Genomic DNA, 13,131 nt, shown 5'->3' with positions numbered 1-13,131 from the left:
TAGAAATGCCAAATACTTAGAGCCTGATTTACAAAAGAGGACTCAGCACCTGAAGAAAGGTGCCTTAATTAGGAACCTTATTTAAGTGCTTATATTTAAGGGTGTCAGTATTCAAAAGTTGTCCTTTTATCTAAATTAGCCAGATAGACATATCGGACTAACTTAGAAGGGATATTCAGCAGCACTGCCATGTTGCTGCATATGCCTGTCAAATCACTAACTAGATGGATAAGTTATCCATTTAAGGCTGAAGATTGCTACTTAGCTTGATAACATATCCGGCTATGTAGCGCTACCCCAATCTGCCCATTGCCTGCCCACAAATTGATTGGCTAAATGATAGCCAGATAAGTAACTTATCTGGCTATCTAATGGCCACTGAATATAATCGTATTTTCAGTGGCCGCTAAATAGCCGGATAAGTCCTACTTATCTGTCTATCTGCTGGCTGAATATTGGGCTCAAGTTGTATTAAATGGCTGAATATAAGCTCCTTAGTGAAACTTTAGGTACCTAAAGTTAGTACAGTTATTGGGCCTTATTTAGATGCCCAGCACTGAACTTCTAAGTTCTTTCCCCAATCCTGTCCCCATCCATGATTCAAACTGCCTAAACTAAGGCACCTAGTGCTTTTGAATATCAATCTCTTAGTCTTTCATAAATACAGCCAAAAATATCTGCAGTATTCCCTTAGACACTCTCTTCTGCAGTGCTGTGTGCTTGATCCTATAGATCCTGTACCTCTTTGTTCCTGTAACGAGAGCTTCTGTGGTAAAGAAAGCTGCTGATAATTCTCTGCTGAGAAGGGCCGGCGGAACCACCAGGTGAACTAGGCAGGGGCCTAGGGGCAGCAGCAAGAGCCTGCGACCCGTCCATCCTCACCCGACCCGGCACTTCTCTCAGCCGTGTGGTAACTTGGTCGCACCCCACTCACGCCACCTCCTGTCATCTTGCGCCGGCTTCCTCCACGCAGAGGAATGGGAGAGAGTGCATGGGCCCGGGCGGGGTAAGGCTGTGTGACGGGGGGGGGGGGGGTGGAGGGTGGAAGGCAGAAGCCTGGCGCCTAGGGCGCCAAATAGCCTTGCACCGGCCCTGCTGTTAAGCAGGAGGGTGCTGGTGTAGTTTCTGAGAGTAAACATGCCAAAAGAATAAGGAGGCACTGAGGAGATTCAGAATAACCCCATCTTCTGTGCAGAACTCTCTAACTAAATAATGCCCTAATCAGCAGGACTGGCTCAAGACAAACTACCTGTAATTCATTAACTAAGTCTTAAGATTTGCCAGATCTTACCAGTACTTTGGATAATATGGATCTCTGAATAGACTCAATCTGGGCATTGGTACCCCTGGCCTGCCTTTGATTATCCTCCAATAGGAAGAGAGTGATAAACCTATTATCTACTACTTAGCATTTCAGTAGTGCTACTAGACATACACAGATACAAATAAAAGAAAATCTCTGATCCATTAAACTTACCATCTAGTCAAGATACATATAAAGATCAAATAAGAAGCTTCAGGAAATTCACTTTAGAAAAATGGTTAAAATCAACAAAGTTATGATCATGGAGGACCAGAGTTGAAGATTTAAAAGTAGCCTGTAAAAGGCAAGCTTTTATACAGCATTTGAATATAGCCAGAGAGGAAATATGACACACCAACTGAGGAAGGCTATTCCCGGCAAAACCACAGAATCAATGATGGAGGAAAGGGGCACAGACAAGAGGGAATCCAGGAGCGATAAGAGAGAAGATATAATGAGGAGCTACAGAATGAATTCACCTGTAGGTATGAAAAAGAAGTTTGTATGTAGAAGTGGATGGAGAGCCAATATGACTTAGGAAGATGAGTTACATGGTTGCAGCAACAGTGGAGAATGATAAATCATATAGCTGAATTTTGACAATTATAATGGACAGAGATGGTTCAGTAGGAGATCTGTGAGGAGCTGGTTAATAATCTAAGTATTGGTATTATGTTCAGAAAGAAAGAGATGGATTTTGATAATGCAATACAGAAAGAAATAGTGAGATCCATATTCAGCTCCACTTAGCTAGGTAAGTTCTGACTTAATCAGCTAAGAGATGTGTTTTAAATATTTGACCGCAATGAGTGGCCGCCACTTAGCCAGATAAATACTTTCTGGCTAAGTAACTTCATAGGTGATGGGAGGGGATTGAACATAATGAAGAACAACTGAATTAGCCAGATAAGTTATTCAGATAACTCTGATCACCCGTAGAACTTATCCAGCTAACTTTAGGATAGCTGGATGGATTCAGTGGCACAGCAATGCTGCCGAATATATAAGCTAAGTTAGCCAGATAAGTTTATCTAGCTAACTTGCCAAGCAACACAGCCACTGAATATGGACCTCAAGATGTTTTAGCAGTGTTTTGGATGAATGTAAAGAATGGAGCATTGAGAGGAGAAGATCATCTTACTGGTGGCTGAAGAGCATCGGTAAATATTGCTTTGGGTAATTGGAGAGCTTAAAAAGATTGGGGAAGAGGTGACATAGTGGGGTAGATTCTTTAGCGTGTATGTGTCTAATATCAAAAGCAAGCTAAATGTAGCTAATAGTTTGAAGGTGAATTTTAAAAGCCTGGCGCAGGCCAAAACCAGAAGATAGGCGTACAAGTAGGGCTCACCCGTGCCGAGTGGATATTAAAAGCTGCCTGGGTACATGCATATCTCCTACTAGGCACACATCTCCAAAGTTCTCAAAAGAGGATGTGGAGTGGGAGTGGTCTGGGTGGGGCATGGGCACTTTCAGGACTTTAGCCTGAAATTTACACATAAATACGTACATGATCTGGTGCGTGCCGAGGTCCCTTGTCGTGTAACTTTACTTCTGCTATGTATGCTATGTAAGTTTAAAAAAAAAAAAAAAAGATTGAGCCATTTCAGAGAAGTTTAAAAGGTTGAGGCTAACTGGGAGGAATGAAGACTATAAAACTAAGGGGGATTGAAAGACCTACCCCTTAACTGGGCAAACTGAGAATGAACTGGTAACACTGGCAATGGTGTCAGTGTGCATGCCTTTTAAAATTTCTCCACTTATGCAGTAGAAGCGGGATTTGCGCCAGGTGCACATCCATTTAAAATTGGGTGCACTTGTGTTTGTGGCCTGGCTATTCTATAACATGCACGCATGTATATGTGTATATTATGTGTAAACGGTTTTTTATTGGGTGAGGCACAAAAAAATTGTTACATAAACATGCACAGCAAAGAACACAATATCAACAGGCAGAAATACATCTCAAGCGAACAAAATGCTGGCAATTTAACTGGTTCACCCGTTTTTTGGGAAATAACAATTAAGAATAAGAACAATAGCAGGTCTATCTATCTCTCCCCCCCCTTCTGAACGCCTTATTCCCCTTCCCCCCACCCCACCCCCCGGAGACCAACTGAAATCAGAATAAACACCAGTTACTCTCTGAACACTCAATTACAAGTATTAAGAGCCAAGCTTCTAGCTCTAGGAGGCAGCATTTGAATGTAGGGCTCCCAGGTTTGCAGAAATAATTTCCCTCGCTTGGGCGAGCTACGAGCATAAAACTGTTCCATCTGCATAAGGCGGTGAAAATGTATGCGCCAGGTCCAAAAGGAAGGCGGCTCCGCATTGCACCAATGGAGTAGAAGTACCTTTTTCCCCACTAGACCCGCCTTTTTAAGCAACATACGTAGGCCAGGCGAACGGACTGAGTGATAAGTAACACAGTGAAATAACCAAAGATACGGGGACAACGGTAAGCGAACCCCTCCCAAAGACTTCAAGTAACCCCCAATCCGCTGCCAAAACGTTTGGATGGGGGGACACTCCCAGAAAACAAGGGACAAGGTTCCCGGCTGCTTCCCACAGCGCACACATCCAGCAGCAGCAACAATACCAGCCTTGAAGGCAATATGGGGCGAAATATAAGCCCTATGCAAGAATTTAAAATGCATCTCCCGAAAGTACATACTGCCAGTGATAGTAAAAATACTTCTCACACTAGCCGAAAAAATAGGGAGTGTTAGCACAAAAACACCATCTCGATTCCAGCGGTCTACTGAGATTCGATAAAAATCCCTAGGTAGCCGACGGTGCAACCGGTTGTAGTAAGTCGAGAGAGACAGTTCCACAGTCCGGTCAAATTGAAAAAAATCATTCAAAAGTTTAATTGCTGCTGAATGTTGGGCCGGGGAGCCCAGTGACTGAAGGTAATGCCTAAACTGCAGATAGCCAAAGTAATGAGACTTATGAATCCCATACAGTTCTTGTAAGTGGTCAAACGGTAGGGCACAGCCATCTGCATCTAAAGCATGACCCAAATATAGTATACCTTGGTGTTGCCAGCGTCTAAAGCACGCAGTCGTGGACCCTGGGGTAAAGTCCAGATTGCCTCTAAGAGGCAAAAAATACGTACATTGTCGGGGTAACCCTAATTGACGAGTCAGACGGGCCCAAGTTTTCCTGAGGGGTGCGACTAGTGGATGGGTAACCAGCCCTGGGGGAAAATCTTTACTTTGGCTCATAAGAATATAGTTTAGAGCCAAAGGTCTGGTAAAGGCGGCCTCAGCCACTACGTTAATATAAGCAGATTTCCCCAGGAGCCAGCCTCGGATTAGGCGAAAATTAGCCGCCAGACCATAATCAAAGAGATTAGGGACCCCCATACCCCCATGATCCCAAGAATACCGCAACCAAGGCAATTGAATTCTAGCTTTCCCACCTCTCCAAATAAACCGGCGAAGTGATTTATCTAAGTTTTTCAGATGTCGGTTAGACAGTATCATAGGGAAATTTTGGAAGACATAATATGTGTATATTATAAAATAGCCATGTCCCTCGGTGCGGGCCAACAAACACACACACATGTGCATCTGCGAGCTGGTTTGAAGCTGGTTTGAAAGTTACCGTTTGCGAGTAACAGATAGCCAACATGGCTCTCTGCTTCAACGGCAGGGGGGAATGAAGAAACGTGGATCTATATTCAGGCAACAACCAACAAGGACTAAATTACATAGTCTGGATAAACAGATAAGCATGGGTGTAGCTTGCTTATTGTGGTGGTTAATACCCCTAACTAATTAAGCTATTTCACTTAGATGCAGTTCCAACACTGCTCTCTACATTAATGGCGGGGGTGGAAGGGAAATAGAATAAAAAAGGTTACTAAGAGCCAAGAGAAACAGATAAGTATGGGCAGACTGGATGGGCCGTTTGGTCTTCTTCTGCCATCATTTCTGTTTCTATGTGTATGTCTGATATCAAAAGCAAGGCAAAGGAAGTGAATAGTTTTGAATTTCTGTGTGCCTGATATCAAAAGCAAGCCAAAAGTAGTTAATTCTAGTATTTATATTTCCCTCCTACCCACCCTTAGCTCATCCTTTGATATATAGGCAAGAGACACTTTCACATTAAAAATCAATCAGGCTTTTATCTAAAACACAGGATTCTCCCAGCCCTTATCAAGAGTTTAATTATCCTCCTTGCAGGTCACTACCAGTTAATAGTGAATATACCAATAAATTTAAAGGACACATGTCAAGTTCTTCATGTGATTTTTGAGTATTTGCCTTTAGGGGCATCACTAAATGCTGTCTCCTTTTTTCATTTTGGAAGTTTGAGCTGTAGAGGAAAGGTGAGAAGGGAGGGTTCGGAAAGATTTCTCAGAGGAAGAGCACCACCTTTACAATATTTTATGTAGCACTCAAAAAAAAAAAAATACACCAGTGTGTGGTAAAGTTACTAACAATACTATAATCCACTCAAACTACACTTCTAAACACTGGTAGATATAAAAAGATTTTTAAGAAATTAATTCTTTCATAGTTTTGTATAATATCTATCAGCATAAAGAAATGTGGTTTGTTTGGATTGTAGTAATATTTATGAAGCTCCTACTTTGGAGTTCTCACTTTTTTTCTGCTTTAAATACCTTTAGGCTCTCCAAGGTGGAGAACTTATCCAACATTAGTTGGCACCAGATCTTCTTGGCACTGGAACACATACTGGGGCCCATAATGCCATGGACACAATCCAGAATTAACCCACATCCTATGGGGATGTGGGTTAATTCTGCCAACAGGATGGTGAATGGGTCCCCTTGGCTTGCCTTCCCCCCGCCATGCTGGTTTATCTTATACACCATCATCACTAACCATGAACATCAAAATTTTTCTTTCCCCTGAGAAACACTGTGAACCTTCTCTCTCACACATAAGGACCAATACAATACAGTTTTTAAAAAAAGTAAAAAATAGTGCTGGCAGTCAGGTTCGGGAAACGGAGACTCAGTTAACAAGCATCCATTTCCCATAACCCTGGCTGTGTGCCGATTAGGAAAACGTACGCCGATAAATTTGGCGTCGGTTTTCTAAACCAGCAGGCAGCCGACCGTGCGCATGCTCCCGCTGTCAAGGAGGTCCTACGGGTGCGGAAGTGACCCTAGCATCTCCTTGACAATGCAACCCCTAATTTAAATATTGCATGGCATCCCCAGGAAGGGTGCCTGGGGGCGCATTAGGAAAGTGGGCGCTGAATACTCAGCGCCCACTTTCAGCGCGTTTGAATTGCATCAGTCCCATAGTGATTCCTGGAGTCCCTGGTTTAGAATCATGGCCTTCTAGCTTCTTGATCACTGCCTCCCACAAGGCTCGTGGAAAGGCGCAGGTGTGCACATGTTATAAAATCAGGGGTCAGCACTGCAAGGGGTTGACATTAGTGCAACTTGCGCGCGCCGATGCCCGCAGCCTTCCCCCATTCCTTCCCAGGCTGCTCCAATTTAGGATCGGCCTGGGAGAGAACTTTCCTACCCCTAATCTAACCTTCTTATCCCTTCCCCTAACCTACCCACCCCCTAGCCCTAACCTAGCCCTCCCTCCAAAAAAATGTCTATATCACCTCTTGTGCCTGCCTCGGGGCAGGCACAGGTTGCGCGCGCTGGCACTCTGCCGGTACACGATCCTCTGGCACAGTGGCAAATGGCCACTGTGCCAGGGGCCTTGAGCCACGCCCCTTTTGTTCAGCCCCGGAATTTATGCACATGGCCGAGCCTTTTTAAAATAGGCCCGGCGCACATAGGGCTTTTAAAGTCTGGGCCTTTATTTCCAACCTATAGCCTTTAGGGATCCACAGTGTTTATCCCATGCCCCTTTGAATTCCTTGACTGTTTTCGTCTTCACTACCTCTTCCGGAAGGGCATTCCAGGCATTGACCACCCTCTCCATGAAGAAATAATTCCTGACATTGGTCCTGAGTCATCCTCCCTGGAATTTTATTTCATGATCCCTAGCTCTATTGATTTCTTTCCAGTAGAAACCGTTTGCTAATTCTGTATCATTAAAACCTTTCAGATATCTAAAAGTCTGTATCATATCTCCTCTGTACCTCCTTTCTTCCAGGGTGTACATATTCAGATTCTTCAGCATCTCCTCATAAGTCTTCCAATGCTGACTACTCACCATTTTGGTTGCTATTCTTTGGACTGCCTCTATCCTATCTTTATCCTTTTTGAGATACAAGCACCAGAACTGAATACAGTACTCCAGGTGAGGTCTCACCAAGGACATTATCACCTCTTTTTTCTTACTAGTTATTCCTCTCTCTGTGCAGCCCAGCATTCTTCTGGCTTTAGCTATCACCTTGTCACGTTGCTTCACCATCTTCAGATCATCAGACATTATCACACTAAGGTCCCTCTCCCTCTCCCAGTCCATGTGCATTAGTCTTTCACCGCCCACACATAAAACTCTTTTGGATTGCCATACCCCAGTTGCATGACTCTGCACTTCTTGGCATTGAATCCCAGCTGCCAAATCTTCGACCACTCTTCGAGTTTTCTTAAATCACTTTTCATTCTCTCTACTCTTTCAGACATGTCCACTCTGTTGCAGATCTTAGTATTATCTGCAAATAGACAAACTTTACCTTCTATCCCTTCTGCCAGGTTGCTCACAAAGATATTGAACAGAATTGGTCCCAAAACCGATCCCTGTGACACTCCACTTTCTTCAAAGTAGATTCCATTTACCATTACATGTTCTCTCCTGTCAGTTAACCAATTTGCAATCCACCCTAGTACCTTGGCACCCACTCCCAAGCTTCTCATTTTGTTCACGAGTCTCCTATATGGGATTGTATCAAAAGCTTTACTAAAATCCAAGTAAATCACATTGAGAACTCTTCCCTGATCTAATTCTCTAGTCACCCAATCAAAACAATCAATCAAATTTGTGTGACAGGACCTTGCCCTGGTGAATCCATGCTGCCTCGGGTCGAGCAACTTACCAGATTGTAGATAGTTCACTATCCTTTCCTTCAGCAGAGTCTCCATTAATTTTCCCACTACCAAGAAGAGGATAACTGGCCTGTAGTTTCCAGCCTCCTCTCTGCTCCCATTTTTGTGAAGCAGGACCACCACCACTCTTCTCCAATCTTGCAGCACCACTCCTGTTTCCAGAGAAGTATTGAACAGGTCCTTCAGCGGACCCGCCAGCACATCTCAGTATCCTGGGATGTACCTCATCCGGCCCCATGGACTTGTCCACTTTCAGTTTTCCTAACTCTTCCCATACATGCTCTTCTGTAAATGGAGTTTCGCCTCTCCACCCCCATCCACTTGTTAACTAGCGACTGTCCTTCTCCAGGGTCTTCTTTAGTGAACACCAAAATGAATGTATTTGTTTAATATTTTGGTCATTTCTTCATCTCTCTTCACTCATTGATCTTTGTCACCTTTCAACTTCACTATACCACTTTGGATTTTTCTCCTTTCTCTGATATATCTGAAAAATATTTTATCACCATACTTTACCTCTTTGGCAAACCTTTCATCCCGACTTTTTGCTTCCTTGATTTATTTCTTCGTCTCCCTCAGTTTTACCAGATATTCTTCCCTATGTTCCTCTTTTTGGAATCCTTTATATTTCTTGAACACTGTTTTTTTGCTTGTATTTTATCAGCCACCTCTTTTGAGAACCAGATCGGTTTCTTATTTCTCTTACTTTTGTTTACTTTTCTAAAATGTAGATTTGTTGTCTATGTAATTGCTCCTTTTAGTTTGGCCCATTGTTGTTCCACTTCTCTCATTTTCTCCCACTCTTCTAGTTCTACTTCCAGGTACATCCCCATTTCAACAAAGTCCGTATTTTTGAAATTCCAAACTCAGGTCTTCTTGTGACTTCTCTGTATCCTATTTGCAATATCAAACCATACCGTTTGATGATCACTGGTGCTGAGGTGGGCACTCACCTGAACATTAGAGACATTATCCCTATTAGTGAGCACTAGGTTGACTATAACGTCCTCCTTCATGAGTTCCATTAACATTTGTTTGAACAGAGCCCCTTGCAGGACATCCACTATTTCTCTACTTCTAGTAGATCCTGCAGAAAGGATTCACCAGTCTACATCTGGCAGATTAAAATCTCCAACAATCAACATTTCGTCCTTCTTTCCCACCTTTTGCATGTCTTCAACCAGATCTCTGTCTAGTTTTTCCATTTGAGTCGGAAGTCTGTAAACCACTCCAGTAAAAAAATGATGCACCATCATCTTTTTTTTAGGACAGCTCATAATGCTTCTTCTCTATCCCACATTCCTTGCAGTTCAGTTGCTTGGTTATTGTTTTTAATGTAAAGAGCTATTCCTCCTCCATTTCTGTCCTTCCTTAACAAGTTATACCCTGGTACGGCTATATCCCAGTCATGAGAATCTGTGAACCATGTCTCTGTAACAGCAACAATGTCCAAGTTCATCTCCACCATTAGAGCCTGCAGGTCTGGTATTTTATTGCCAAAACTACTAGCATTGGTAGTCATAGCTTTCCAATTTTTCTCCCTTGATTTATTGCATTTCCTAGACAACTTTTCTGCTTTTTTGAGCTGATTGATTTTATTTTCTCCTCCCACTTCCTATATTGCTTGGGGGTGACATATCAATTTCATTGGCCATCTCTTGCCACCCCTATTCTTTAGTTTCAATGTCTGATAATATATGATCTGAATTTCTTACTTAGCATCCTCCTTCCTACTACAGACAAATGTAGGCCATCCTTACCATATAACATTTTACTGCTCCATACATGACCCCATGTTGCGCTTTGGAGGGTAGACCCCTTGCCCGAGGTGGAGTTGGCGCCACCTGTGAAGGAAACCCCCACAGGTCACCACCGTCAGTAGGTGAGGCCAGGATGGAGCAGAAACCCTGCTGTAGCTTCACCACTACCAGTCTGTGTTCCCCTCAGCTTGAGCCCTTGGATACTGGGGCCAGCTGGACCTACGTGGGGTCTCTGGAAGATGAGGAGATGAAGCTAGGACCGGGTCTGGAAGCTGGTGTGAGGACTTGATGGTAGAGTCGTAGGTGAAGGGCAGAGCAGGCAGCAGGTCTCGAAGTTGGATTACCAGGCATGGGTCAGGACAGGCAGCAGTACTCATAGTCATGGTTCCAGGTGCAAGTCGGGAGTTAAGGCACTGGGCTTGTTGTAGATGTACCAAATTTTTATGGTCCGTGTAAACCCGAGATCTAGTGTTGAGCCCCTTCCAGCCACTGGCGCCACTCCTCAAATGCGAGTTTGATAGCTAAAAGCTCCTTGTTACTGATAGAGTAGTTTCAATCCACTGGGGAGAACTTCTAAGAAAAGAAGGAGCAAGGGTGTAGAGTTCTGGTCGAGTCGTGCTGGCTGAGGACTGCTCCTACACTCTCAGAGGTGGTGTCAACCTCGACCATGAACAGAAGTCTGGGCTCTGGGTGCCAGCAACAGGGTTTCTGCAAGAAAGATCTCTTGAGAGACCGGAAAGCTTCTTCTGCTTCAACAGGCCAAGTCTTGACATTCATTCCCTTGTGGGTGAGGGCTGTGAGAGGTACGGCCAGCTTGGAGAGGTTTTGAATGAAACTGTGATAATAATTCGCAAAGCTGAGGAAGCATTGAAGGGCTCATAGCCTGCTGGGTTGGGGCCACTCCTGTATACACTTCAGTTTAGCAGGGTCCATCTGGAAGCCATGGTTGGAGATAATATACCCTAGGAAGGGCAGGGACTCCTTTTCAAAGATGCATTTCTCCAACATAGCATGGTTATCCATCAGACATTGAAGTACTTGAGCGACGTGTTGCCAATGGACGTGTAGATTCCTGGAGTATATCAGGATATGATCCAGATAGACCACCACACACTCGTAGAGGAAATCTCAGAATACCTTGTTCATAAGGTTTTGGAAGCCAGCAGGGGCATTAGTAAGTCCAAACCGCATGACCAGATATTCATAGTGAGCGTCCCGGGTGTTAAAGGCCTTCTTCCATTCGTCACCCTTACGTATCCGGATTAAGTTGTAGGCCCCACGGAGATCTAGCTTTGAGAAGATTCGGGCTCCCTGTAGACGGTCAAAGAGTTCGGATATCAGAGGAAGCGGGTAATGGTAAGGGAATTCAGACCACGAAAATCAATGCTTTATGTCTCTACAAGCGTTTGACCTTGAATGCTGTGCCTGTCCATCCAGGCTTTACATCTCTACAAGGGTTTGACCTCGAATGCAGTGCCTGTCTGTCCAGACCTTATGTCCCTACGAGGGCTTGACCTCTATCTTCTAATGCTGTGCCTGCCTGTCCATCCAGGCCTTACATCCCTACGAGGGTTTGACCTCTATCCTTTGATGTGCCTGTCCGTCCAGGCCTTACATCCCTAAAAGGGCTTGACCTCTATCCTCTAATGCTGTGCCTGTCCGTCCAGGCCTTATGTCCCTACGAGGGCTTGACCTCTATCCTCGAATGCTGTGCCTGTCCGTCCAGGCCTTATGTCCCTACGAGGGCTTGACCTCTATCCTCAAATGCTGTGCCTGTCCATCCAGGCCTTATGTCCCTACGAGGGCTTGACCTCTATCCTCAAATGCTGTGCCTGTCCATCCAGGCCTTATGTCCCTAAAAGGGCTTGACCTCTAATGCTGTGCCTGTCCATCCAGGCCTTAAGTCCCTACAAAGGCTTAACCTCTATCCTCTAATGCTGTACCTGCCTCTCTGTCCAGGCCTTACCCCCTATCCTCGAATGCTGTGCTTGCCCATCCAGGCCTTATGTCCCTAAAAGGGTTTCACCTCGAATGCTGTGCCTGTCCATCCAGGCCTTATGTCCCAATGAGGGTTTGACCTCTATCCTCTAATGATGTGCCTGCCTGTCCTTCCAGGCCTTACGTCCCTACGAGGGCTTGACCTCTATCCTCTAATGCTGTACCTGCCTGTCTGTCCAGGCCTTACCCCCTATCCTCGAATGCTGTGCCTGTCCATCCAGGCCTTATGTCCCTAAAAGGGCTTGACCTCTAATGCTGTGCCTGTCTATCCAGGCTTTATGTCTCTACAAGGGTTTGATCTCGAATGCTGTGCCTGTCTGTCCAGGATTTACATCCCTATGAGGGCTTGACCTCTATCCTCTAATGCTGTGCCTGTCCATCCAGGCCTTATGTCCCTACGAGGTCTTGACCTCTATCCTCGAATGCTGTGCCTGCCTGTCCAGGAGCCTTTTCCTGCTCAAAAGGAAAGGGAACTCTCCCCGGGTGTAGCTGGCCTATCTCTTAGTACCTGTTGACCCATGTTGAACCGCTGTTCACATGGCACCCTGCTCCACATCACCATGCTTTGAGGGCTTGTGCTCCACTCTAGGGGCCAACCCATTCCGGGTGGCCCTTTCCTGCTCAAAGGAAAGGGAACTCTCCCCGGGGTAGCCAGCCTATCTCTTAGTACCTGTTGACCCATGTTGAACCGCTGTTCACATGGCACCCTCCTCCGCCTCAGCCTTGAAAATTCTCGTTTGTATATCTTCTAACTCCACCAGATTTTAAAAGACCAGCGAGAGCTCATTAGACATCAATGGAAACACCCCACTCTAGGGGCAAACCCATTCTAGGGAGCCCTTTCCTGCACAAAGGAATGGGAACTCTCCCCGGGGCCAGTCTATTCTACCCCTATCAAAATCACAGGGACCAGACTACCTCCACTCTGCCAGCCTGTCTTGCCCCTATCAAAACCACAGGGACCAGACTACCTCCACTCTGCCAGCCTGTCTTGCCCATATAAGCTTTCTGCCACTCTGCCTTGCTGCAATATACCAGATGACTCACTCAACTCTTTGTGGTGTTCTTGCCACTATCAT

This window comes from Rhinatrema bivittatum, chromosome 9 (assembly GCF_901001135.1).
Source record: "Rhinatrema bivittatum chromosome 9, aRhiBiv1.1, whole genome shotgun sequence".
NCBI classification, from domain to species: domain Eukaryota; kingdom Metazoa; phylum Chordata; class Amphibia; order Gymnophiona; family Rhinatrematidae; genus Rhinatrema; species Rhinatrema bivittatum.
Note: the sequence above shows the minus strand (reverse complement) of the source record.